General features: G+C 39.4%; 1 pseudogene; it reads right to left on the reverse strand.

Annotated features, from left to right (window-relative positions):
- Nucleotides 1-2,030: 2,030 nt before the first annotated feature.
- LOC112622638 overlaps nucleotides 2,031-24,143 on the reverse strand; it is a 75,573-nt pseudogene continuing 53,460 nt past the window's right edge.

Raw genomic sequence — 24,143 nt, forward strand, 5'->3', positions numbered from 1 at the left:
ATGGTTGTAGGTGTACGGCTTTATTTCTGGGCTCTCTATTCTGTTTCACTGGTCTATGTGTCTGTTTTTGTACCAGTACAATGCTGTTTGGATTAGCGTAGCTTTGTAGTATAGTTTGAAGTCAGGTAATGTGATGCCTCCAGCTTTGTTCTTTTTGTTTAGGATTGCTTTGGCTATTTGGGCTCTTTTTTATTTCCATATGAATTTTAGAATTTTTTTTTTCTGATTCTCTGAAGAATGTCATTGGTAGTTTGATAGAAATAGCATTGAATATGCAAATTGCTTTGGGCAGTATGGCCATTTTAATATTGATTCTTCCTGTCCATGAGCATGGAATGTTTTTCTGTTGGTTTGTGTCATCTCTGATTTCTCCTCCTTAATTCATTCCATGAGATGAACATCATTCTGATACCAAAATCTGGCCAAGACACAACCAAAAAAGAAAACTTCAAGCCAATGTCGTTGATGAACATAGATGCAAAAATCCTCCAGAAAATACTAACAAACTGAATCCAGCAGCATACCAAAAAACCTAATTAACCACAATCAAGTAGGCATTATCCCTGGGTTGCAAGATTGGTTCAACATATGCAAATCAATAAATGTGATTTATAACATAAACAGAACTAAAAACAAAAACCACATGATCATCTCAATTGATGCAGAAAAGGCTTTTGATAAAATTTAACGTCCCTTCATGTTAAAAACCTTCAACAAACTAGGCAGTTAAGGAACATACTTCAAAATAATAAGAGCCATCTGTAACAAACCCACAGCCAACATTATACTGAACAGGCAAAAGCTGGAAGCATTCCTTTTGAAACTGGAATAAGACAAGGATGCCTACTCTCACCACTCTTATTCAATGTAGTATTGGAGGGCCTAGTCAGAGCAATTTGGCAAAAGAAAGATATAAAAAGCATCCAAATAGAAAGAGAGGAAGTCAAACTATCTCTGCAGACAGCATGATTTTATACCTAGAAAACCCCTAATGAGTCTCTGCACATAAACTCTTACATCTAATAAATAACTTCAGCAAAGTTTCAGGATACAAAAAGCCAAAGTACAGAAAACAGTAGCATTTCCACGCACCAACAACATTCAGGATGAGTGCCAAATCAAGAATGCAATCTTATTAACAATAGCCACACACTCAAAATAATTTACATAGGAATACAGCTAACTAGGCAGGTGAAAGATCTCTGCTTTGATTTTTTTTTTATATTGGGCACCTACTATATCCAGGTCCTACACTAGTACGTTTGAACTGGTAAGAACTTTCACCCTCAAGGATTTAGGATTTTCAGTGTTTTAGGATATTGACATATTTTCCAAATTTACCCATTCTACAAACTAAATGCAATCAAATTGATTGAGATGCATCCCAGAGGCTCAGGAGAGAAAGCCCCCTGAAAATGCTGAGGATGCTTTGAAATTTGCAAAGCTTCACAGGGATGAATGATTAACTGTTTTTTTGTTTTTTGTTTTTTGTTTTTTGGTTTTTTTGAGATGGAGGTTTGCTCTTGTTGCCCAGGCTGGAGTATAGTGACATGATCTCGGCTCACTGCAACCTGCACCTCTTGGGTTCAAGAGATTCTCCTGCTTCAGCCTCCCATGTAGCTGGAACTACAGGCATGCACCACCATGCCTGGCTAATTTTTTTGTATTTTTAGTAGAGAAGGGTTTTCACCATGTTGACCAAGCTGGTCTTGAACTCATGACCTCAGGTAATCCGCCTGCCTTGGACTCCCAAAGTGCTGGGATCACAGGTGTGAGCCACTGCGCCGGGCCAACAGAAATGTATTCGAGATGGTTCTTGGGAGATGCACTTTCTTTTCACTATGATAATGCTTTTAATGGTGGTGTCTGTACAGTGTGTGATATAAAGTCAGGAAGAACTCCAAGTGCACACACAGAGAGACCTGGTTATCAGAGAAAAGATTGTGAGTAAATAGAGTTCCCACTGCTTCCCCACTTTACCCAGTGTCCATGTCTGAAGGCTCTAGGCCACCTTCCTCTTGGCCTCCTTCTCAACCTTTCTCTCCTCCATGGCTGAGATGTCCTGGTATTACTGGTATTGGGACACCAGGTTGTTCATGTTGCTCTCGGCCTTGGTGAACTTCATCTAGTCCATGCTCTTGCCCATGTGCCAGTGCAGAAAGGCTTTGCACCAAAACATGGCCGTGAACTACTCAGAGGTGTGCTTGAACAGCTCCTGGATGGCCTTGCTGTTGCTGATGAAGGTGGCAGACATTTATAGCCCCAAAAGTGGGATGTCACAGACAAGTGTTTTTACATGGTTGGGGATTCACCCAACAAAGTAGCTGCTGTTCTTGTTTTGGGCATTAAGCATTTGCTCATCCAACTTCTTCATGGACCTGTAGTCCGTGAACACCGTGGCCACCTTTAGGCAGGGGTCTCAGGGAGCCATCATGTTCTTGGCATCAAACATCTGCTGGGTGAGCTCAGGCACTGTCAGGGCCTGGTACTGCTGGCTGCCCTGGATGGTCAGCAGGGTGAAGCCAGGCATAAAGAAGTGCAGGTAGGGAATGGGACCATGTACATAGCTGGCTTCTGCAGGTCAGCATTGAGTTGGCTGGGGAAGCTTAGGCAGGTAGTGACCCCACTTATGGTGGCAGACACCAGGTGGTTCAGGTCACCATAGTTGAGTGTGGTCAGCTTTAGGGCTCTGAAGCAGACGTTATGGAGTTTCATTATCAGTGCAATAGGTCATATCTGTGTTTTCTACCAGTTGGTGGACTGAGAAGGTGATGTTTTAGGGCTCCACCCCCATGTCTGACACCTTGCGCAAGGGCGCCACACTGAACATGTTCAAGATCCTGTCTGGATACTTCTGTGGGGTCTTGCTGATGAGAAAGGTACCCCTCTCAGGCCCAGTCCCTGCTCCCAGGGAGTGGGTCAGCTGGAAACCCTGCAGGCAGTCATAGCTCTCAGCCTCCCTCCTCACAATGTCCAGCACCGAATCCACCAGCTCCGCACCTTCTGTGTAGTGCCCATTGGCCCAGTTGTTTCCAGCACCACTGTGATGGAAGATGACGTTGTCCAGCCGTAAGATCTGCCCGAAGGAGCCCGAGCACACGAGAGTCCACGGTGCTGGGCTCCAGATCCGTGAGCTCAGCGTGGGGCACATACTTGCCACTGGTGGTCTCATTGTAGTATACACTGATGCACTCCAGCTGCAGGCTGCTATCCCCACGCTAAGTGCCAGTAGGACCGATGGCATGATCATCACTGATCACCCCGTAGAACCAATTGCCAAACTGACCAGTTTGCAGGTGCACGATCTCTCTCAAGGTGGCTGCAGTGGGGATAGAGGCGGTAGGATAGTCACAGGAGCAGAGGCTCAGGCGTGCAGAGTGCTGGAATCCACTTTATATCTGGAGAGAACTATATACGATTTATAAACTGACCCTTTAAATTCAGATCTGATATCCTGTATCTGTTGATGTGTTAATATTAGGTTGGTGCAAAAAGTAATTGCAGTTGATGGCAAAACTGCAATTACTTTTTGCACCAACCTATAACTTGGGAAAACCTTTAGATCACTCCTTTTTGTTTATGAATAAATATTATTATTTTGCTACTTTATATGGGGATAAAATATACCTTAGTAATAAGAGACTTTTTTCCCCAAAATATATCATCTTCATCTCCCTGAAGCCAAACTGTTTTACCAACTTCATTATGATTTGCATTGAGCAGTTTATTTTTCTTGCAAGGTCAGGCAATTCCTGTCTTCACTTGCTGATGGACAGATGCATATAGGAAAAGGCATTAAAATTGGTTATTAATGAAGTGAAAGTAGTAATTACAGAAAGATAATCCTGAAGTAGTCTTCTGTAAGGGAGTCCAATATGTCACATGAGTCTTCACTTAGAGTGACAAAATTATAATAGATTTTGGAAACTTTAATTTTCTTGTGCAGGCAATTTCGAATTAGCTGTTCTCTTTGTCTTTATTAGCTACATAGAGTTTCAAAAAACATCATGTATTTACTATAACTTTTAAATCACAGGAAAGTTTTACTTGACCTGAAAAATGACATGGATCTATATATACCTTCACTGCTTATGTATGAAACAAAATGAACTTAATTCTCTGAGAAATGAACTTCCCAGTGGCTTTGGCTCAATTTTCCTTTAATGATGATTCATGTGGTTTCAGAACTCCAAAGGTCACTAAAGGTTGTGTCTGTGCAAATTTGAGAAGTCTGCCAGCTCAGAAGATAACTTGAGGCAGTTCTGTCATCCTCTTGTGTTACCAAAGGATCTGCAAATCTGTAAACATGAAGCTTCATATTCCCCAAAATAATTTCTTCAAGGAGCAACAAGAAAACCGTAGTTGGAAAGATAAAATACAAAATAATGTTGACAATTACAAAAAAGATATATAGATGATTTCAGTAAATTAAAACAAAAGGGGAGTAAGCTCTTCATTAAACTTTTGGTATTTTTTTCTGATATAGAGTATTAACATTCAACTTATTTTTACTTTGAAGAAATAGGACCTCTACGTCTGTGTGTGTGCATATGCGTGCGTGTGTCCCTGTGTGGTGTGGTTTTGTAAAATCACCCAGATGATTCTAAGGCATTTCTCTCTTTCCACCACCTCCCCATAATCATTGATATAATGTCTCATTTTCCTTTAAAGACAAGGTTGGAATATTGCAGAGGGTAAAAACATAAGCCCACAATATAGGCATGCTAGAATGAAAAAGCTCCTTTAGTTTATTATATTTGTAAGTAACAATTTAACCCTATTATCAGGGTTAAACTATAGGCAGTTTCTAACTAAAAATAACCAAACTCAAATAAAAAATAGTAACATTTATGTGTAATAAATAATACCTAGTTCAATTATAAAATTTCTAGTTGTAGAACTCTACTATAAAGTAATATACATACTACTTTCTACAGCAATAAAGAAAACGGATTGCATATTTTAGTGTCTCATAAGTACATAATATTAAAAGTTTACCTTATAACTCTGTTCTATCTTTTTTTCCTGATTTTGTCTTTTGTTGAATTAAAAAAATATATCATTTCTATAATTTGGGGGCTGTTTTTACCCTTCACAAAATAATCATACTGGATTTGTTTTGGAGGGTTGTTTGTGCTTTCCTTTTAAATTGGCTCTAGATGATTTTCAGTGAGGCAAGTACCAGGGTACCCTACTCTTCCATTGGTGGTAGTTGATTCTCTTGCTTTAACTGTTATTGTTAATGTATTTCACAAGGCATCTCCTTTTGCCTTAGTTCTTCTGCTACTTGCACTCTGATTTTTTAAACAACTCTATCATCTCCAGCACATCTGAGGGATAAGACATATTCCTCCAATGATAGTGGTTCATCATGGCCCTGGTTCTGAATCATGAGATCATGCCACTGTCGTAAGCACATTAGATCCTACAGGGGTGTGTGTGTGTGTGTGTGTGTGTGTGTGTATGCATGTGTGTAATGTATGGTGTGGTTTTATAAAACCCTCCAGATAATTCTGAGGCATTTCTCTCTTTCCCCCATCTCCTCATAATCATTGACATAATGTCTCCTTTTTCTTTAAAGGTGAGAATTTCCTTGGCTAATCCTTAAGTCTTCTTTTAACATTTGAGGACATGATTCTCCTCTTTTACAATTCTTTATGGTGCTGCCTTTTTAGGGACTCTCTTTTTTCTCCAGTTTTGGAAATCCTTTCTCTAATCTACGGTACTTCTATACAAGTAAGAGGAATTAGAAGCATGTATCTCAATTAATGTCCTTTGTTGGGAAGAGGCCCCCCAAAATCTAGCCATAAACTGGCCCCACAACTGGCCATAAGCAAAATGTCTGCAGCACTGTGACATGTTCATGATGGCCATAATGCCCACCCTGGAAGGTTGTGAGTTTATCGGAAGGAGGGCAAGGAACACCTGGCCCGCGCAGGCCAGGAAAACCGCTTAAAGGCATTCTTAAGCCACAAACAAGCATGAGTGATCTGTGCCCTAAGGACATGCTCCTGCTGCACTTAACTAGCCCAACCTATTGCTTTATTTCGGCTGTTAATCCCGTTTCCCATAAGGGACACTTTTAGTTAATCAAGTATCTATAGAAACAATGTTAATGACTGGCTTGCTGTTAATAAATACGTGGGTGAATCTCTGTTCAGGTCTCTCAGCTCTGAAGGCTGTGAGACCCCTGATTTCCCACTTCACACCTCTATATTTCTGTCTGTGTGTCATTAATTCCTCTAGCGCCGCTGGGTTAGGGTCTCCCTGACCGAGCTGGTCTAGGCAGTCCTTAGCATTAATATTGACAAACAGACAAAACACAGGAAACCATAAAATAACTCTGTAATTACCCCATTGGCACCGAGTTTGCTATTCTAGAGGGTCACAGGAAAGGTTTTCCTCAATGGAACCAGAGTTCTCATTGGCATGTTGTGGTAACAATGCACAGCTACTAAACAGAAATTTGGTTACAGGAACAGCTTTATCGCCTTTGCCTTACATTTAAAAAGAGACATTTAAATCATTTATTTTCTCCTTTTTGTTTTTGGGCTTTTTAAACTCTTTGAAATATCCTTCAAGAATTCTCATTGGTCTAATTTTCTACTTTACATGTTCGTTTACAATCTCTTGGAAGTCTTTCTGTTTTTGTTGTTGTTGTTTGTTTGTTTGTTTGAGACAGAGCCTCTGTCGCTCAGGCTAGAGTGCAGTGGTGCAATCTCGGATCACTGCAATCTCCGCCTCCCAGATTCAAGTGATTCTTGAACTCTAGCTGGGACTACAGGCATGGGCCATTACACGCGGTTAATTTTTGTATTTTTAGTAGAGACGGGGTTTTACCATGTTAGCCAGGCTTGTCTTGAACTCTTTGCCTCAAGTAATCTGCCTGCCTCGGCCTTCCAAATTTCTGGGATTACAGGCGTGAACCACTGCACCTGACCTGGACATCTTTTCTAATTCTTCCACTAGTGTAAGGCATTGCTTAACACATTTTTATCTTCTTTACTAAACTGTAAGCATATATAGAAGTCAACAAAATGTTACACATTCGTAACCTCTAACACTTAGCACTGTCTGGCATATGAATAAATGACTGAAGAAACTATATTCCCATTTTTCTTAGATTATTTGTTCTCTTGACTTGTATTCTAACTTTTGTGTTAGTTTCTTTTTACATATTTTAAAAGCCTCTACCCTTGTTCTTGGCAGTATGTTATTATATGTCATATGAGATACAGATATATAGATATATATACACACATATCAATAAATGGATCTATACATAGCTATGTATGTCACATGCCATATGCTTGGGTTTAGAGTGTATTGCAAAGTATCTTTGTCATTGTCACTCATCAAGTCTCATATATTTGATGTTCTTAAGATTAGAACCATGGTGGGAAAATAACATAAGGGATACGTAGTCAGCCTTGGTTTACTTATATTTATTTCCTTAGCAGCACATTAAGCATGAGGATGCTGCTTCCATGTTTCACATCAACATCTTTAGTTATCTTTGCAATGTTTCTGGCAGCCACTAACTTTCTATGGTCTTAAAGAGAAAATGATGGCCTTAGCAAAAGCTTTTTTTTAAAAAAAGATCTAAACGTAATGAACATTCTTTCCATTTTTTTCTTTTAGTGTGTTTTACAATTTCTCTTAAGTTTATCAAACATGCATTGTGTGCCTGGTTGGACTCCATCTGGTGTCTCATGTCATCTGCTATTATTTCTATGTGGTTTAAGCCTCTATATTTCTTAACAATTAATTTTAAGAAATGTTATTGCTACTTCAGCTTCCTTGTATTAGTCATTTCACCTTTCTCTAGAGTCATAAAAAACTCCATCAGGGTTGGTTCAAGAAAAATAAATCACAATCAAAGTCGAAGTTCCCAAGTACGACCAAAAATAATGGAAAACAAAAACATATGAGACGGTGGAGGCCATCAAATTCAGGTGTGGAGTCAGAGAATCCATGTCTGAATCTTGGCCCTAGGATGTATCAACATGCGCAAGTTACTGAACTGATGAACCTCCCTTTTCTCATCTTCTTTTAATAATGAGGACGGCTTTTTCCATTATGCAATAACCTTGTAAAGCTGCTTCCACTGGCTTGGCACTTACAAAATGCTTCAGTACAACTCAACACACAATTGTGTCATCACCGGGCCTGACCCTGGCAAGATGAAGGGGAAAAGGAATGCCCCTGGCCTCAGAGTTCAGTCTCATCTGGCTCCCACCCCACCTTTGACCCTTTCCTTCAAATCATGGTGCCTTCCCAATAGATCACAAAGAATGCTGATGAGTGATGTTCTTCGGGTCTCATGTTGGAGAAAGTCTTGATGTGAGGTTGCAGATGAAGGTCTATGATTTGGAGAACATTCTATTAATAGAACTGTAAGCACAGATGGCCCAGAGTTCTTTTCAGGGACAGCTTTCTGAACCACATCCATGGCAGCTGGTTCACATGAGATGGTCTTTACCAGTGGAAGAAGGAATCAGGTGGCCTGGCACAATTTCAATTGGGTGGCACTCTGTGAAATTAGACACTATTTAGCATATATTTGCTGGTTTGTGATACAGAGTGTCTTGTGATTCTACAGCTCTTTCCTTACAAAAAAGCTTCACTTGCTTGCAGCTTAGCTAGATTACTGTCCTGCTAGCTCCTACTTTCCTTCTATGTGATTAATGGCATTTATATTTCAGATAAAGGTAAATTAAAACTAAAGATTAAAAGCAGAATTTGATTTAAAAACAGCGTGACGTGACACGAGACCATGAAATGAGCAAATACTCTACATGCTACCAATGTTGTTTGGTTGAAATTAACGTCATATTCAACACTGCTCTTTGTCAATAGTCACTCGGTGAAAAAAAAATTCAGACAGGGAGAAGGCTCAGTGATGTCTGTAAATGAGATTCTTCTGTTGAGCTGGAGTAAGAGAATGGGCCTGCTTTGGTCTGTATGTGTCCCCTCAAAGTTCTGATGCTCAAATCCTAACCTCCAGGGTGATGGTATTAGGAGATGGGCCTTTGTTAGCTGATTAGGTTTTCCCAATGTGGGTTGGGTGTCTGGAGACATCAAATCTACTGGCACTTTGATCTTGGACTTCTTAGCTTCCAGAACTGTTAAAAATACATTTCTGTTCTTTATAAGCCACTCAGTTTATGATATCTTGTTGAAGCAACTGGAACACACTAAGACAGGGCCAAAGGGATTTTTACTATTTTAAGTATCGATATGCTGAAGAACTATTTTAAATACTGTAATAAAACAAAACCACAGCTACAACAAACTTTGCTGACGTTCTGTGCTGGAAATGTCTTGTTTGCTGCAAGACTCACAGAACTTGCAAGCTGACATTTCTTCTTGCTGTGAGATTTTTACGTTAACTGCTTGGTCCACAGGCTTCTTTTCTTCCCAATATCTGCCACAGGATTCCCACTGCAGGCTCCGTTTGTGACCTGTGATTGGTGGGGGCTGTGGTGATTGTGGATGGAGAAAAGGAGTCCTTGTTTATTGCTTTTTAAACTTGAATAATTTCCAGAATTACCTAGAAGAACTTATAAAAATTCACATTTCTCTTTTCACAATTCTGATTTTCTAAGTCCAGTGGGAAGCTTAGGAGTATATATTTTTATAAACCTTCTTAGGTGAATCTATTTAGGTTGGTGCAAAAGTAATTGCGGTTTTTACCTTTACTTTCTATAGCAAAGCCCACAATTACTTTTGCACCAACCTAATAATAAAGAACCAGAATTAAAACCAGAAGAAGATGTGCTTCTGGTCTTGCTTCTAGTAACTAGATTCTGGCATTTTTATCTTGTCCCCCATTCCTAGGAACTAAATCATGGGTAAGTTAGTTTAGTGCCCATGTCCTTTTTTTGACACACTGCCTAGAAAACTTTAAAACTATGCTATTGCCAGGCACAGTGGCACATGCCTGTAATCCCAGCACTCTGAGAGGCCAAGGTGGGCAGATCGCTTGAGGCCAGGAATTTGAGAACAGCCTGGCCAACATGGCAAAAACTTGTCTCTACTAAAAATACAAAAATTAGCCAGGCATGGCAGTGCACACCTGTAATCCCAGCTATTCAGGAGGTTGAGGAAGGAGAATCGGGAGAGTCGCTTGAAAGGAGGAAATGGAGTTTGCAGTGAGCTGAGAGTGCGCCACTGCACTCCAGCCTGGGTGACAGAGTGAGACTATGTCTCAAACACACACACACACACACACACACACACACACAGTCTCACCACAAAACTGTGTGATTTACTTTGTTATCTCCAGTTGGCTGTCTCTGTATATTTTCACCTGGAAGAAAGTCCTAAACTTGAAATCCCAATACCCAGGGCCATATGGAGGGGACAGGATGCCTAGCCGCAGGTCTCTGGATATGCAATCTTGCCTGCTCCTGGGTTCGCTGACACTGTCCTTGCTCTGTCTCCACCTGTCAGAACATCTACTTTTGTTATATTGGATGTCCCTAACTTGAGCTTTCTGCACTACCACCAGTTGCCTGACAAATCCTTGCAAATGTAGACAGGATAGTGATCACCTGCAGCATGAGTTAAATAGATTTTTGCATTCACTCACTCCAGTCAATAAATCAGAAATCCTGGGAACTGGTCATAGGAATCTACATTTTTAACAAGTAGCAAAGTCTTTCTGATACAATTACTCCTGGACCACACTCTAAGAAAGGGAACCTAGAACTAGATTCATTTCCCTAAGTTCAGTTTCTATCTCGTGGGTAGATCTTATTTTAAGTCTTAACTCAGGTAAGTGTCATCCATCCTGTTACAGTTAACACACCACCCATGTGTCTGTGTGATGAAATACACTAGCATTAAGTTAATCCAAATGTTACCTCTTCCAATTCTGATCTTCCCCACTTGAGATGTATCTTGCCCTCTCCTGGACTTTCATAACTATTTGTTCATCTCTTTAGGTAGTCTTCATATCTCATTTTCTTTTATAGCCTTTTATCCAACTTAACAGGCTTTGAGCTTCTTGAGGCAGGTCTAGGTCTGGGTTTTCTCTGTTTTCAGCACTTGGCGCAGTGACACAGGCCTGGCACATAGTAGGTGACCAAAAATGCTTATTGAATAAAAGAGATACAGTGCTGGATGCTGCGTTTGGAACTGGAGGTATAAGAAAGTCCTGTGATTTTCAGAGATTTATTCTTTTCTTAGAAAGTAGTGATTTGAAAGCATTTTAAGACTTTCCTTGAAAACGTTAGTTACAGAAAATTTTTCTAAAAAGAAGAATAATTGGTTGTAATGGTGAAAAGAGGGAATATTCCAAGAAGGACCATAAAAATGATAATGCCTAGTCTTTCTGTCTAGTCACAACTTTGGTAGGTTGTTTATAGATGGGACTTGGCAGACTGTTTATAGATAGGAATTATTTGGCCGACATGAGTTAGGCCACAACAAAACTGTGTTTTTGAAAACAGTGTGTGCAATACCTTACTCCCCATAGTATTTGCCTGTTTTTAGGTCAAAACAAACTAAATCAGCTAGCTTCAGAAATTGACCCCTCAGAAACATTTTTTCAGAATGTTTGAAACACTTTCTTTCAAGAGAGACCTCGATGTTGGACACTATTTTTCCATTTCAATGCACAGAGAACTGAGTTTTTTTCCAAAGCGCTCCATAAAACTCCCTAAGAAGCAAAAGACCAATTCACCTGACCATTTCTTCTACAATGCAGCTGATAACCAGGCTTGGACTCTTGGTTTTATGTATTTCTTTTCCTTTTCATCAAGGAAAGGGACTAAAGGAAATAAGTTTGTGTTAGTTTCTTCACGTATTTCTCTTTCTCCTCTTGGCCATAAGAACAAAAAAGCTTTACAGTGTTACTCACAAAATGAGGTGGTAAAACTAAAGCTGCAGGCATCTGTTTTCAAAAAAATTAGCCAGTATCAGCAAATGTATAATAATTACTAGAAGCCCTAAAGTGTTCACCAGTTGAAGAAGTGGGATATGCGAGTTGATGTAACTCAATAGCAAGTTTCCAGTGGAAAAGTCTATTAAAAAAAATCATACAAGTTAGTTTAACAGACTTTAATATGAAGAATTACCAATCACTTTTTAGGGAACTGAACATTTAAATAGGTAAAAGTAGTGATTCAAAGAGTGTTTTAGTGCTGCTATAACAAAATACATGAGACTGGATAATTTATGAAAAACAGAAATGTATTCCTCACATTTCTGATGGCTAGGAAATCTAAGATCAAGGCATTGTCAGGTTGGGGTTTCTGGTGAGGGCTGCTCTCTGCTTCCGAGATGGAGCCTTGCTCAGCATCCTCAGGAGAAGAGGAACATAGTGTCCTCACATGGAGGAAGGTAGAAGGGCAAATGAACCGGAACAATGCATGAAGTCCTTTTATAAGGGTCTTAATACCACTCATGAGGGAGGAGCCCTCAAGATCTAATCACCTCTTCAATGTTCCACCTCTTACTGTCATCACATTGGGCATTAAGTTTCAATACCTGAATTTTGGAGAGGACACATTCAAACCATAGGGCAAAGGTGGTAACTGCAGGAAGTAGGTTTGCCCCTAGGGCTTGGCAAAAAGAAAAAAGACTGGGATTATTAAATTTAGAAGTCAATAGAAGAGCTTGTAAAATTGGGATCTGGACTTTGAGGAGGAATGTTTTGGGTTACCAAGTAGCATCTCAGGAACTTGCAAGAGGGTACCCATGGAACCCGAGAAACTTAAGGCTATAATATAGATGAACAGAAATCTCTGTTCCTAAGATGCTCACAGTGTAGTGAGGAAGGTAATAACATATGCAAAGGTAATTTGCAAATTGCAAGATATTGTATAAAAATAAATTTATACTACAGTTATTTATAATAAATTTCAAATGTATGTATCATGAACATTCAAATGAGACATTCTGGGAGCAATCTAGATGTGATATCTTCTGCCCATTGTCAAACTGGTGTTAGACTATGGGACCTAAATTTTGCTTTGTAATATACAATAATCAGTTATAAACCTATACACCACAATCGGTTTCTAAATTTATTTAATTAGGACCTAGACTTATTAAAAGTAACATAAATTTCACAGTATGTGCCTCATTGATATTCATAATTTGTTTATTATAGCCTAGCTTTCCTGGGTCAACTTCAGAAGTTTCTAGTGACTATTGAGCTTCTTGAGGGGGTTGGATAGGGTGGAGCCAAGAGAGGCGGGAAAGTGTTGCTGTTGTCATATTTTTTGAGAAATTTTTAAACACACAGAAACAGAGATTGAGTCATTAAATACAGGGAAGATAATGTAAACTAAGTGTTTTCCTCATTTAGTGATTCTAACTTACTGTCTCGGGGCAAAAAATTATTTATCACAAACTTCAAGAGTTAGAAAATAGTTCCTTAACAGTCCACAGATTACACATACTTTCAGGTGAAAAATGATTTCAGATAAGTCTTTCTCAGCTGTACTTAAAAACACAGGTGGCAAAATCAATATTTATATTTTGGTTGATTACAAGAGAACATGAAATTTAATTATGAAATAATGGGCACAGAGAATACTTCCTTTTGGTTAGGATAACAATCTTTCCCCGTACAATTTCATCCCAGAAATCAACTGATTTATGTAAATGCCACATAGATATTCTGCATTTTGTCAAAAAGAAAATATGCTACAAATATCTGCATAGAGGATCTCTCCCTGTAATTAGCTTCTCATTATGCAGCTCATCCCTCAATCCACTCAAATAGTCCTCTATGCTAATTGCACAATATTTCATTGTTAGCAGAAAGTGCAAATAGCATCCTCATCATTTAACAGAAGTTGGTTCCTTAATACAGACCTTTTGTAAAATGAAGCACATTTTCTGGCACATCTATGTTAAAGAAAAATATTATTCATGACACTTGAAAAAGATAGTAGAGAAGACTTCTCTACTACAAAGGGGTTTTGTGGTAGGAGTGAGAAATCTGTCTCAACTCCAAATACAATAAGGACAAGTGGAGATTTTTAGCCAAGGAGTCGGGTTAAGGGGTGAGGTGGTCAAGTGGATAGAAAATTACTAAGAGGAAACATCAGGGATGAGGATAATTCTTGCTAAGTCCACTTACCAGGATGATTGCTGAAGGCAGGCCAGAGTGATAAGATATTGAGGGTGGGAGAAGTGGGAAATTGATATCAAGGGTGGTAGATTTTTGCTAACCTGATACAGCAGGATTCTTTCTAGAAGTGGACTAAACCAGATGAACCCAAAAGCCCAAAAGTCAGAGCTCAGTTTAGAAGACTTCAGAAAAGACTGACTTAGAGTTAGGTCAAGGAAGAGTCTTTGTCAATAGCACTTAAAATAGTTATTGACTGATTTATTAAATTTCTTATAATTAAAACATGGGTAGGTATATTTTAAGTCACACTTTATATTAGTGTGATCTGTTACGCAACAGTTTGTCTTCTGAATACCTCAGTATTTCTTTGGCTTTCTCATTTTTACCTTTAAAACTTTAAACGAATGGCATTAAAATTACTTGTGGCATTTAATGACATGACTTTTTAGGAATTATGAATTATAAAGATAGTCTATACTTAGAATATTTAGGGTCTTTTTGCAATTATTCTCATCTGCCCAAGAGCAATTCTTATTAATAAACTAATAACAGTAATTCTTAGAGTAAACCTTCGAGTCTTTCCTATGTGACAGATAATGGGTTAAAATCTTTACATTATTATTATTATTATCATTATTATTATATAACAGTTTATTTCAGCCATCACCCATCAGACAAGTATGCTATTGTAGAGGACTACATGCTTGCAAACAGGGTGTTCCTGATAAATCCTGCTCTCGCAAATGAAGCAGGGCGTTCCCGATAAGTCCTGCTCTCGCGCCGGATAAGTCCTGCTCTTGCAAACGAAGCAGGGCGTTCCTTCCCTGTTTACAGGGAGGACAAAGGAGCCAGCTGCTAACAGCAGACCCTGGGGGCTTGTTTATGTGTAAACATCTTGAAAATCCAGAAAGTCAGGGAAAGGTCAGAAAAACAACAATGTGTCTTGTGACTTGGCATCATTCCACAAACGATTGTATAAAATAAAGCAGAGCGTGCCATTCGAGGCGGCCGCCATGTTTGTCTTGTCTTGTGTTGTCTTGTGTGTTCATTCCTTTGTTTAGGAAACACGCAGACCCCAACATGCTATTGCCATTTTTCTCCATTACACATAGTACTGTGAGTAAGAGCAGTGGTGGCAGAATTGCTAGGAGAGAAGGCATGAACTTTTTTTTTTTTTTTTTTGAGTCTCGCTCTGTCTCTGGGCTGGAGTGCAGTGGTTAGGCTCACTACAACCTCAGCCTCCTGGGTGGTATGAGCTTTTTCTTTCTTTCTTTCTTTTTTTTTAATTATACTTTAAGTTCTGGGATACATGTGCACAACGTGCAGGTTTGTTACATAGGTATACATGTGCCATGTTGGTTTGCTGCACCCATTAACTCATCATTTACATTAGGTATTTCTCCTAATGCTATCCCTCCCCCTGCCCCCCACCCCAAGACAGGCCCCCATGTGTGATGTTCCATCCTGCCATGTCCAAGTGTTCTCATCATTCAATTCTCACCTATGAGTGAGAACATGTGGTGTTTGGTTTTCTGTCCTTGTGATAGTTTGCTGAGAATGATGGTTTCCAGCTTCATCCATGTCCCTGCGAAGGACATGAACTCCTCCTTTTTTTATGGCTGCATAGTATTCCGTGGTGTATACATGCCACATTTTCTTAATCCATTCTATCATTGATGGGCATTTGGGTTGGTTCCAAGTCTTTGCTATTGTGAATAGTGCCACAATAAACATATGTGTGCATATGACTGTGAATCGATTTGGTCCTGGAATTTTTTTGGATGGAAGGCTGTTAATTATTGCCTCAATTTTAGAGTCTGTTATTGGTCTATTCAGAGATTCAACTTCCTCCTGATTTAGTCTTGGGAGGGTGTTTGTGTCCAGGGATTTATCCATTACTTCTAGATTTTCTAGTTTATTTGCATAGAGGTGTTTATAGTATTCTCTGATGGTAGTTTGTATTTCTGGGGGATTGGTGGTGATATCCCCTTTATCATTTTTTATTGCGTCTATTTGATTCTTCTCTCTTTTCTTCTTTATTAGTCTTGCTAGTGGTCTATCAATTCTGTTGATCTTTTCAAAAAACCAGCTCCTGAATTCATTGATTTTTTGAAGGGTTTTTTATGTCTCTATCTCCTTCAGTTCTGCTCTGATCTTAGTTATTTCTTGCCTTCTTCTTGCCAATTTTTGAATTTGTTTGCTCTCGTTTCTCTCATTCTTTTAATTGTCATGTTACCGTGTCAATTTTAGATCTTTCCTGCTTTCTTTTGTGGGCATTTAGCACTATAAATTTCCCTCTACATGTGCTGCTTTAAATGTGCCCGAGATTCTGGTACGTTGTGTCTTTGTTCTCATTGGTTTCAAAGAACATTTTAATCTCTGCCTTCATTTTGTTATTTACCCACTAGTCATTCAGGAGCGGGTTGTTCAGTTCCCATGTAGTTGTGCAGTTTTGAGTGAGTTTCTTATTCCTGAGTTCCAATTTTATTGCACTGTGGTCTGAGAGAGAGTTTGTTGTGATTTCTGTTCCTTTACATTTGCTGAGGAGTGCTTTACGTCTAACTATGTGGTCAATTTTCGAATGAGTGTGATGTGGTGCTGAGAAGAATGTATATTCTGTTGATTTGGGGTGGAGAGTTCTGTAGATGTCTATTAGGTACACTTGGTGCAGACCTGAGTTCAAGTCCTGGATATCCTCGTTAAACTTCTGTTTTGTTGATCTGTCTAGTATTGACAGTGGGGTATTAAAGTCTCCCATTATTATTGTGTGCGAGTCTAAGCCTCTTTGTAGGTCTCTAAGGATTTGCTTTATGAATCTGGGTGCTCCTGTATTGGGTGCATATATATTTAGGATAGTTATTCTTCTTGTTGAATTGATCCCTTTACCATTATGTAATGGCCTTGACTCTTTTGGTTTAAAGTCTGTTTTATCAGCGACTCTTTATTGGTTTAAATTCTGTTTTATCAGAGACTAGGATTTCATTCCTTGCCTTTTTTTTTTTTCTTTCCATTTGCTTGGTAGATCTTCCTCCACCCCTTTATTTTGAGCCTATGGGTGTCTCTGCACGAGAGATGGGTCTCCTGGATACAGTACACTGATGGGTCTTGACTCTTTATCCCATTTGCCAGTCTGTGTCTTTTAATTGGGACCTTTAGCCCATTTACACTTACAGTTAATATTGTTATGTGTGAATTTGATCCTGTCAGTATGGTTAGCTGGTTATTTTGCCTGTTAGTTGATGCAGTTTCTTCCTAGCATCGATGGTCCTTACAATTTGGCATGTGTTTGCAGTGGCTGGTGCTGGTTTTTCCTTTCCATGTTTAGTGCTTCCTTCAGGAACTCTTTTAAGGCAGGCCTGGTGGTGACAAAATCTCTCAGCATTTGCTTCTCTGTAAAGGATTTTATTTCTCCTTCACTTATGAAGCTTAGTTTGGCTGGATATGAAATTCTGGGTTGAAAATTCTTTCCTTTAAGAATGTTGAATATTGGCCCCCACTCTCTTCAGGCTTGTAGAGTTCCTGCCGAGAGATCCGCTGTTAGTCTGATGGGCTTCCCTTTGTGGGTAACCCGACCTTTCTCTCTGGCTGCCCTTAACATTTTTTTCCTTCATTTCAACCTTGGTGAATCTGACACTTATGTGTTTTGGGATTGTTCTTCTTGAGGAGTATCTTTGTGGTGTTCTCTGTATTTCCTGAATTTGAATGTTGGCCTGTCTTGCTAAGTTGTGGAAATTCTCCTGGATAATATCCTGACGAGTATTTTCCATCTTGGTTCCATTCTCCCCATCACTTTCCAGTACACCAATCAAACGTATAGTTGGTCTTTTCACATAGTCCCATATTTCTTGGAGGCTCTGTTCATTTCTTTTTACTCTTTTTTCTCTAAACTTCTCTCACTTTATTTCATTAATTTGATCTTCAATCACCGATACTCTTTCTTCCATTTGATCGAATCTGCTATTGAAGCTTGTGCATGCGTCACACAGTTCTCATGCCAAGGTTTTCAGCTCCATCAGGTCATTTAAGGTCTTCTCCACACCGTTTATTCTAGTTAACCATTTGTCTAATCTTTTTTCGAGGTTTTTAGCTTCCTTGCAATGAGTTCAAACATCCTTCTTTAGCTCAGAGAAGTTTGTTATTACTGGCCTTCTGAAGCCTACTTCTGTCAGCTTGTCAAAGTCATTCTCTGTCCAGCTTTGTTCCTTTGCTGGCAAGGAGCTGTGATCCTTTGGAGGAGAAGAGGTGCTCTAGTTTTTAGGATTTTCAGCTTTTCTGCTCTGGTTTCTCCCCATCTTTGTGGTTTTATCTACCTTTGGTCTTTGATGCTGGTGACCTACAGATGGGGTTTTGGTGTGGACGTCCTTTTTCTTGATGTTGATGCTATTCCTTTCTGTTTGTTAGTTTTCCTTCTAAGAATCAGGTCCCTCAGCTGCAGGTCTTTTGGAGTTTGCTGGAGGTCCACTCCAGACCCTGTTTTCCTGGGTATCAGCAGCGGAGGCTGCAGAACAGCAAGTATTGCTGCCTGCTCCTTCCTCTGGAAGCTTTCTCCCAGAGGGGCATCTGCCTGTATGAGGTGTCAGTTGGCCTCTACTGGGAGGTGTCTCCTAGTTAGGCTACATGGGGATCATGGACCCACTTGAGGAGGCAGTCTATCTGTTCTCAGAATTCAAACACCATACTGGGAGAATCACTGCTCTCTTCAGAGCTGTCAGACAGGGACATTTAAGTCTGCAAAACTTTCTGCTGTCTTTTGTTCAAGTATGCCCTGCCCCAGAGGTGGGGTCCACAGAGGCAGTAGGCCTTGCAGAGCTGTGGTGGGCTCCACCCAGTTCGAGTTTCCCCGGTCACTTTGTTTACCTACTCAAGCCTCAGCCATGGTGGACGCTCCTCCCCCTGCCAGGCTGCTGCCTCACAGGTTGATCTCAGACTGCTGTGTTAGCAGTGAGCAAGGCTCTGAGGGTGTGGGACCCGCTGAGCTGGGTGCAGGATATAATCTCCTGGTGTGTGGTTTGCTATGACCGTTGGAAAAGCACAGTATTTGGGTGGGAGTGTCCTGATTTTCCAGGTACAGTCTGTCATGGCTTCCCTTGGCTAGGAAAGGGAAATCCCCTGACCCCTTGTGCTTCCCAGGTGAGGCAATGCCCTGCCCTGGTTCAGCCTAGCCTCCATGGGCTGCACCCACTGTCCAACCAGTCCCAATGAGATGAACCAGGTACCTCAGCTGGAAATGCAGAAATCACCATATAAAAGAGTCCCTGTTTCTCCACAGCCTCACCAGCATCTGTTGTTTCTTGACTTTTTAATAATTGCCATTCTGACTGGCGTGAGATGGTATCTCATTGTGGTTTTGATTTGCATTTCTCTGATAATCAAAGATGTTGAGCTTTTTTTCACGTTTGTTGTCCACATAAATGTCTTCTTTTGAGAAGTGTCTGTTCATGTCCTTTGCTCACTTTGTAACTTTTTTTTTCTTGTAAATGTGTTTAAGTTCTTTGTAGATTCTGGATATTAGACCTTTGTCAGATGGGTAGATTGCAAAAATTTTCTCCCATTCTGTAGGCTGTCTGTTCACTCTGATGATAGTTTCTTTTGCTGGGCAGAAGCTCTTTAGTTTAATTATATCCCATTTGTCAATTTTTGCTTTGGTTGCAATTGCTTTTGACCTTTTCTTCATGAAATCTTTGCCTGTGCCTATGTCCTGAATGGTATTGCCTAGATTGTCTTCTAGGGTTTTTATAATTTTAGGTTGTACGTTTAAGTCTTTAATCCATCTTGAGTTAATTTTTGTATAAGGTGTAAGGAAGGGATCCAGTTTCAATTTTCTGCATATGGCTGTCCAGTTCTTCCAGCACTGAATAGGGAATCCTTTTGTCATTGCTTGTTTTTGTCAGGTTTGTTGAAGATCAGATGGTATAGCTGTGCCATCTTATTTCTGAGATCTCTATTCTGTTCCATTGGTCCATGTATCTCTTTTTGTACCAATAACATACTGTTTTGGTTACTGTAGCCTTGTCGTATAATTTGAAGTCAGGTAGTGTGATTCCTCCAGCTTTGTTCTTTTTGCTTAGGATTATCTTGGCTATATGGGCTCTTTTTTGGTTCCATGTAAAATTTAAGGTTTTTTTTTTTTCTAATTCTGTAGAGAATGTCAATGGTAATTTAATGGGAATAGCATTGAATCTATAAATTGCCTTGGGCAGTATGGCCATGTTCACAATATTGATTCTTCCTATCCATGGGCATGGAATATTTTTCCATTCATTTGTGTCCTCTCTGATTTCCTTGAGCAGAGGTTTGTAGCTCTCCTTGAAGAGGTCCTTCACTTCCCTTGTTAGCTGTATTCCTAGGTATTTTATTCTGTTTGTGGCAATTGTGAATGAGAGTTAATTTATGATTTGGCTCTTTGCTTGTCTATTGTTGGTGTATAGGAATGCTTGTGATTTTTGCACATTAATTTTGTATCCTGAGACTGTTCAAGTTGCTTATCACCTTAAGAAGCTTTTGGGCTGAGATGATGAGGTTTTCTAGATATAGGATTGTGTCATTTACAAATAGCGACAGTTTGACTTCCTCTCTTCCTATTTGAATATGCTTTATTTCTTTCTTCTGTCTGATTGCCCTTGCCAGTACTCCTATTATTATGTTAAATAGGAGTGGTGAGAGAGTTCATCCTTGTCTTATGCCAGTTTTCAAGGAGAATGCTTCCAGCTTTTGCCCATGCAGTATATTAGCTGTGGGTTTGCCATAAATGGCTCTTATTATTTTGAGGCATGTTCCATCAATACCTAGTTTATTGACAGTTTTTAACATGAAGGGATGTTTAATTTTATTGAAAGTGTTTTCTGTATCTATTGCAATAATCATGTGGTTTTTGTCTTTAGTTCTCTTTATGTGATGAATTACATTTATTGATTTGCATATGTTGAACCAGCCTTGCATCCTGGGGATGAAGCCGACTTGATTGTGGTGGATAAAGTTTTGATATGCTGTTTCTGGATTCAGTTTGCCAGTATATTATTGACGACTTTTGCACCAATGTTCATCAGGTATATTGGCCTGAACTTTTCTTTTTTTGCTCTCTCTCTGCCAGGTTTTGATATCAAGATGATGCTGGCCTCATAAAGTGAGTTAGGGATGAGTCCCTCCTTTTCAATTGTTTGGAAAAGTTTCAAAAGAAATGGTATCAGCTCCTCTTTGTACCTCTGGTAGAATTCAGCTGTAAATTCCATCTGATCCTGGGCTTTTTTTATGGTTGGTAGGTTACTCATTACTACCTCAATTTCAGACCTTGTTATTGGCCTATTCAGAGATTCAACTTCTTCCTGGTTCAGTCTTGGAAGGGTGTATGTGTCCAGGAATTAATCCATTTCTTCTTGATTTTTTAGTTCATTTACATAGAGATGTTTATACTGTTCTCTGATGGTTGTTTGTATTTCTGTGGAGTCAGTGGTGATATTCCCTTTATCATTTTTTGTTGTATCTACTTGATTTTTCTCTCTTTTCTTCTTTATTAGTCTAGCTAGTGGTTTATTTTATTCTTTTTTTTCAAAAAACCAGCTCCTGGATTTGCTGATTTTTTGAAGAGGTTTTCATGTCCCTATCTCCTTCAGTTCCTCTCTGCCTTTGATTATTTCTTGGCCTCTGCTATCTTTGGGGTTTGTTTGCTCGTGGCTCTCTAGTTCTTTCAGTTGTGATGTTAGGGTATCACTTTGAGATTTTTCTAGCTTTTTGATGTGGGCATTTAGTGCTATCCATTTCCCTTTTAACACTGCTTTAGCTGTATCTCAGAGGTACTGGTATATTGTCTCTTTGTTCTCACTGGTTTCAAATAACTTCTTGATTTCTGTCTTAATTTCATTGTTTACCCAGGAGTCATTCAGAAGTATGCTGTTCAATTTCCATGTGGTTGTGTGGTTTTGAGTGCGTTTCTTAATCTTAAGTTCTAACTGGTTTGAGCTGTGGCCCAAGAGGCTGTTTGCTATGATTGCAGTTCTTTTGCATTTGCTACTTCCTCATACTTCTTGTTCAACCAGCCCTCATTTCCTCCAGCCACCATGACCCTCTATAATCCTTAGACAGGTCAATCATGCTTCCCCTTAGGGTATTTTTGTTATGTTTTCCACTCCTTTGGATTATCTTGCCTCAGATAACTGCTTGGCTCCCTCTCTACCTCAAGTCTTTGCTTAAATTTCACCTTTGCAAAGTGGCCTCTTCTGACTGTATTAATACTAAACCTTTACCATTTCCCCTTCCACCATCTTGCTGTCCTCTACTTTCAACCTTCCTTTCCATGGTAGGTCATGCTTTACTTCTTCTTTATTACCAGCACTAATTACCTTCTACAACATATAATTTACTTATTATTGTGTTGTTTGTTGAATCTCAGCCTGCTCCCTCCACAACGCAATCTCCTGGGGTCTAGGATTTACATTTATTTTGTTCCTTGATATATCCCAAGTATCTAGAATAAAGCCTAGACAATCATACACGCTCAGTAAATATTTGTGGAATGCATTAAAATTCATCATCAAATTGAATTTTTAAGGGACTTATTGTTAGGAAATGCCAAAGTCTAAAAAGAGAGCCTTGAGTGCTTATAATCAAAGGCAATTATCAGCTCTTCCAAGTATGCCAAAAGGAAGAAAGGTCCTAAAGCCATGCAGCCCCAGGAAGGGAATCATCTCCCATTCCCTGCCCCTGACTTCCCCCTCCCCTACCCCCAGGCTCCCTTCAGGTGTGTCAAGAAAGTCTTCAGAACAAGAACAACTGTAACCACCCAGATTGCCTCTGGGGGCCTCATTCTACTGTAGAGCAAGGAATCGTTACCCTTCCTCCCGACAGGGATTAGTAGCACAGACCACTGACAACTCTGTGGCTCTTCCTTTTCTCTATTTTTTCAAAGAAAGCTCTTATTATTATGAGGATATTGCTATCTTTGACGGTGGTACTTTGAGTGTGTTGGGATGATAAGATTTCTCATTAATTGGGACCACTGACTACTTGTTGGGCCGTGAGGAACCACAATTGGAACTTACCAAGAAGAATTCGCAGCCCCTAGAGCTCTGAAACTCAGCACAGAACCCAGAAACTGGACATGACTGTTGGTGTTTCCTTGAAAAGAGGATGGTGTATTATTTATTTTCAGTTGAGCATAGAATATTTGTGTGGGACTATATGCGTCATGTTTGGAATTGGATGTATGCAGAAAAAGAGAAAGTGTGTGGTCCTGGCCATTGATGAGGATGGTTTGTAAGGAACAATAATTATTAGTTTGAATTTTTAAAATGGAAACAAAACACAATCAGAAACATGTACAAATTATAATAGATTGATGGCATATTACAAAGTAAATAAACTCAAGTAACCAACACTTAGATCAGGAATGAATATGGGCAGCATTTCAGAAGCCCCTCTGCCTTAGGCCAATTACGTGCCCTTCCTTCTCCCCAGAGGTGACCACTCTAACATTGGCCTCTAACATCATAGATTACTTCTGCTTGTGTTTGGCTTCAATTAATGGAATCATGCAGTTTGTGTTGTTTGTGTATCTTGTTATTTTGAATAATATGTTTGTAAGATTATTATGCTTTTTTTTTTTTCAAATACCAGGGCTTTTTTTTTCTTCCTTTTCATGCTGTGTAGTTTTCAATTACCATGCATACCACAATTTAACCATTCTACTGCTTATGGGCATTTGTTCTTTTATATACATTTTTAAATATGTGTATACATTTCTACTGGTTATCTAGGAGTGGGCTGTGGATTTGCTGGGTCATAGGGTAAATATTCTTGCATATATTCAGATTTGGTAGATGCTGATAAACATTTCTTAAAGGTGATTGTACCAACTTGCAGTCCCACCAGCAGTCTTTGAGAATGTCATCTATTCTGCAATTATCATCAGTTGTTTTAATTTTAGCTACTCTAGTGAAGGTGTAATGGCATTTACTGTGATTCTATTTGCATTTTTCTGCTGACAAATGAGAAGTGAGCACATTTTCATCATTTGCTTTATTTTGTTTTTGTTTTTTGACCATCTGACTGTTCTCTTTTA

This window comes from Theropithecus gelada, chromosome 4 (assembly GCF_003255815.1).
Source record: "Theropithecus gelada isolate Dixy chromosome 4, Tgel_1.0, whole genome shotgun sequence".
Lineage (NCBI taxonomy): Eukaryota > Metazoa > Chordata > Mammalia > Primates > Cercopithecidae > Theropithecus > Theropithecus gelada.